This window comes from Oncorhynchus kisutch, unplaced genomic scaffold, assembly GCF_002021735.2.
Source record: "Oncorhynchus kisutch isolate 150728-3 unplaced genomic scaffold, Okis_V2 scaffold2122, whole genome shotgun sequence".
NCBI classification, from domain to species: Eukaryota; Metazoa; Chordata; class Actinopteri; order Salmoniformes; family Salmonidae; genus Oncorhynchus; species Oncorhynchus kisutch.
The window spans coordinates 30,364-35,436 of record NW_022264067.1 but is presented as its reverse complement, the minus strand read 5'-3'; the positions used below and the strand labels follow the sequence as shown (position 1 = coordinate 35,436).

Here is a 5,073-nt window from a genome sequence, read left to right as displayed (position 1 = left end):
ATGGCCCAATGCAGAGGTATAATGCTTACTTACATTGAAGTTTTTTTTGAGTTTAAGGTGCTTTGGCCTTATTTTAACAGGCGCCTCATGTAAAATACTGAACGTCCCCTTAATATGCTGTAATTGCAATTTTCTATAGGCTTTTCAATATTGTGTGGAGTTGGGCCCTCTTGTATATTAGAACCCTCAAGGCATGGGTTAAGACTGAGATGAACTAATTCCTATATTTGAGATTCCAGAAGACAAATTCTCAGACTGGACAACTGACTAATGCTTCCATTATGACATGTCTTTGTCTCTGTGTACTGCTTGCTCTAGCGCACTTGTCAGTTACTTGGACAAAAAACTGAAGGCCTGTTGTACAACACTGTAAAGTACCTTGGCGCAAACCTGGCATCTGTGCACAGCTATGTAGAGTCCCAATTTCTACAGGCGGTGGTGTTGATCACGACTGGCAGTTTCCCTCTTACCTGGATTGGCGGATTTGATGCTGTTCAAGCAAAGGTGAAAAGGTACCCAAAGTGAAGATGCCCTTATAACTTAAGACTAATAAAACCATCAGCTCGGAGTAGGTGTTAAGACACTGGTCAGACAACTCTGTGCCAGGAGTAATCAACTGGCCAGTTTTCTCAGCTGGTAATGACCACAGTTTGAGGTACCGCAGAGGAAAGATTGACATTCGCAACTCGAGTTCTACGTGGAATTGGATATTACCATTTTAATAACTGTAAATTGCTTGGCAACAGTAGGCATGAAGTTACTTGCTACCTTTTTAACAGACACTATTCAAGTAACCATGGGCCCAATGTCATCTACATTTAAACTGATTATTAATAGTGACTTTAAGATATTTAGGCAATTTGTGACCTAATGCCCTCGTGAAGTCATTGATCAAAAGCAAAAGACAATATGTTGGTTTGTAGAGTCTAGTTTGAGTTGAGCATCTCGAAATATCCAAGGCAATTGACACAGATGATCCATTAGATGATTCCATTAGATGATCCATTAGATGATCCATTAAGATGATCCATTAGATGATCCATTAGATGAACCAGCTAACTACCATTGGCCTCTAACGATGTGAAGAGTCTGCAATGTCGGGCAGATTCGAGGGACAGGCACAACTCGGAGAGAATGTTTTTCTCAGTTTCTGGCATGTCATGTGTGCATACTTGTATCAGTACTCGTAACGACCTAAGCATTACAAAACGTAATATATTTGCTCAAATAAGCATTATGTTTTTTCGTAATTAAATTTGCCATCTTATTGACGGCCATAACAAAAACGAGTTGCTTGGTGACCAGGAAAACGCTACCCGCTTGAGAAGGCAGATTTTGGGCTTATAGTTATCCTTCTCGCTTCGCCTCTTCCTCTTTGGCTATGGCGCAGAGAACGACTTACTAGCTGTCTTTTTCTAATTTTGGGATTTCTAGAAATGTGTATCAACACTTGTGTATTTTTTCACCCAACAGTTCCAGTGTCAGTCTGCACGTTTTGCTAGTGGTGGCTTTTACCGTTTTGTTGGAGGAAAGACCATGAGTGTTGTATTTTAGAAATTGTTCAGCAAGCACATGTAACATTTGATACTGAGATCTCACTACTTCCACACAGGACAGGCTATGGTTCTGGAGTGACGGCTCCAAATTTGATCACGAGAGCTGGGCTGAAGGGGAGCCGAATAACAACAATGGTGCCAGAGAGCCATGTATTCATTTCACTTTGGAGGTACATTATCATTCATCAAATTAAACTTTTTTGAGTAGTTTAACAAATAAATGTGAGCTACTTTTCTCTTTTCGAGTGTACATCGAGAGGTAATTTCTATTTGTGTTTCCTCTTAAGCTGAAAACGGCTGGAACGATGTCTCATGTGGAAAGAGCTATCCCTCCGTGTGCTCCATAAGAACCTGTTTAATCCTTCAAACTGTCAATTGAAACAGAAAATGCTACTCTGGTGTCAGCATCCTAACTGCAAATGTTTCATGTTATAGTGAATTACTTTGAAGGTATTTGTTGCTGTAAAATACATTTGACTTGTTGTGTAACTATTGTAGCTTGTTGTCAATAAAACTGGTGTACGTATTTAATCTCATGAGTCGTTATTTAACATTGCTTCACTTTGTTTCTTGAAGATGCAGTCTGGGTGTCCAGTGGGCATTTCAATTCTTTGATCCATTGTTTCTTGAAGAATAGAATTCTCTTAGGACCCAAAAAGTTGTAAAAAAAATGTGGTCTCACTGTCAACTGTGTTAAATTTCAGCAGACTTAACATGTTTAAATATTTGAGATTCAAAACAAACATAAACTGAACAAGTTCCACAGAAATGGAATGTGTCCCTGAACCAAGGGGTCTGTTAAAAGTAAGTCAGTGTCTGGCCGCATTAAGTACTGCAGTGCATCTCCTCATGGACTGCACCAGGGTTGCCAGTTCTTGCTGTGAGATGTTACCCCACTCTTCCACGACGGCACCTGCAAGTTCCCGGACAATTCTGGGGGGGAATGGTCCTAGCCCTCACCCGCCGATCCAACAGGTCTCAGACGTGCTCAATGGGATTGAAATCAGGGCTCTTCGCTGGCCATGGCTGAACACTGGCATTCCAGTCTTGCAGGAAATCACCCACAGAACTAGCAGTGTGGTGTATTTGATGCTGGAGGGTCATGTCAGAATGAGGGAGGAGGATGTCTTCCCTGTACTGCACAGTGTTTGTGATTACCTGCTATGACAGCAACCTCAGTCCGATGATGCTGTGACACGCCGCCCCAGACCATGACGGACCCTCCACCTCAATCGATCCTGCTCCAGATTACAGGCCTCGGTGTAACGCTCATTCCTTAGACTATAATGCGACTCCGACCACCCCTGGTGAGACATATCCGCGACTCGTCAGTGACGAGCTTGTTTTGTTTTTTTGCCAGTCCTGCCTGGTCCAGCGAGGGTGGGTTTGTGCCCATAGGTGACGTAGGCAGGTCCTCACCGGCAACAATAGCATCAAATAGTCCCCGTGATATGCAACTGTTCAGGGAAGTCAGGAACCAATACGCGAAGGCCAGCTTCTTCAGGCAGAAGTTTGCATCCTGTAGCTCCAACTCCAAAAAGTTCTGGGACACTGAAGTCCATGGAGAACAAGAGTGCTATCTAACCTCCAAACGAGCTTCAATGCCATACAACACTCCTTCCGTGGTCTCCAACTGCTCTTAAAAGCTAGTAAAACCAAATGCATGCTTTTCAACCGATCGCTGCCTGCACCCGCATGCCCGACTAGCACACCACCCTGGATGGTTCCGACCTTGAATATGTGGACATCTATAAGTACCTAGGTGTCTGGCTAGACTGCAAACTCTCCTTCCAGACTCATATCAAACATCTCCAATCGAAAATCAAATCAAGAGTCGGCTTTCTATTCCGCAACAAAGCCTCCTTCACTCACGCCGCCAAGCTTACCCTAGTAAAACTGACTATCCTACCGATCCTCGACTTCGGCGATGTCATCTACAAAATGGCTTCCAACACTCTACTCAGACTGCATCCAGTTTGCTATCACAGTGCCATCCGTTTTGTCACTAAAGCACCTTATACCACCCACACCTGCGACTTGTATGCTCTAGTCGGCTGGCCCTCGCTACATATTCGTCGCCAGACCCACTGGCTCCAGGTCATCTACAGGTCCATACTAGGTAAAACTCCGCCTTATCTCAGTTCACTGGTCACGATGGCAACACCCATCCGTAGCACGCGCTCCAGCAGGTGTATCTCACTGATCATCCCTAAATTTTAATTATTCGCCTACCTCCTCATGCCTTTTGCACACATTGTATATAGACTCCCCCTTTTTTTTCTCTACTGTGTTACTGACTTGTTAATGGTTTGCTCCATGTGTAACTCTGTGTTGTCTGTTCACACTGCTATGCTTTATCTTGGCCAGGTCGCAGTTGCAAATGAGAACTTGTTCTCAACTAGCCTACCTGGTTAAATAAAGGTGAAATAAAAAAATGAAAAACAAGACCTCAGTCCAGCGCCTCTCAGCCTATTGCGGACAGTCTGAGCACTGATGGAGGGATTGTGCGTTCCTGGTGTAACTCGGGCAGTTGTTGCCATCCTGTACCTGTCCCGCAGGTGTGATGTTCCGATCCTGTGCAGGTGTTACACGTGTTCTGCCACTGCGAGGACGATCAGCTGTCGTTCCTGTCTCACTGCACGGACAATGCAAGTTAATGCCCTGGCCACATCTGCAGTCCTCATGCCTCCTTGCAGCATGCCTAAGGCACGTTCACGCAGGGACCCTGGGCGTCTATCTTTTGGTGTCTTTCAGTAGAAAAGCCTCTAGTGTCCTAACTGACCTTAATTGCCTACCGTCTGTAAGCTGTTAGTGTCTTAACGACAGGTGCATATTCATTAACGTCTGGAAACGGTGTTTAAACCATTGACAATGAAGATCTGTGAAGTTACTTGGATTTTTACAAATTCTTTGAAAGACAGGGTCCTGAAAAAGGGATGTTTCTTTTTTGCTTTATTACTCTACTAACACTAATGTCAACGAATAGTGTGTGTGTAGCTTTCAAAGTTGAAAATTATCACGTGGATGTCAGAATGCTGTGTGAATATTAGTGTCACATATCCCTACTCCATCCGTTCCCTGTGGGGCAGTCGTTTGGTTTGTAGAATCCCAGAATGTAGCTTTGCGTTTCCAAACTCTCGCTGGGTTTAGACGTGAGTACTTATTAGAGCCAACTGTATTAGACTGTTCTACCTGCAGCTATGGTACCTGTTCATCGGACGTGCTGTTTTCGACTCTCTCTCGACCTCAATGCTCGGCTATGAAAAGCCCACTGACGTTTCCTCCGGATGTGCTGACCTGTTGCACCCCCTACAACCACTTATTTGACCCTGCTGGTCAAATAACAGCTTGAACGATCTGAACTTAATGGCCATGTACTCTAATCTCCACCCGGCACAGCCAGAAGAGGACTGGCCACCCCTCAGAGCACGGTTCCTGCCTTTCGAGGGAGGTTTTTTTCCCCCCTAGCAACCATGCTGCTACATCTGCATTGCTTGCTGTTTGGGTGTCTGTATAA

General features: G+C 44.5%; 1 long non-coding RNA gene across 1 annotated transcript; it reads left to right on the top strand.

Moving 5' to 3' along the window:
* Nucleotides 1-362: 362 nt before the first annotated feature.
* On the top strand, nt 363-2,087 carry LOC116369277 (uncharacterized). The gene is made up of 3 exons (XR_004208617.1): nt 363-512; nt 1,613-1,726; nt 1,844-2,087. It is a non-coding gene; the product is annotated as an uncharacterized LOC116369277 (long non-coding RNA).
* Nucleotides 2,088-5,073: the final 2,986 nt, after the last annotated feature.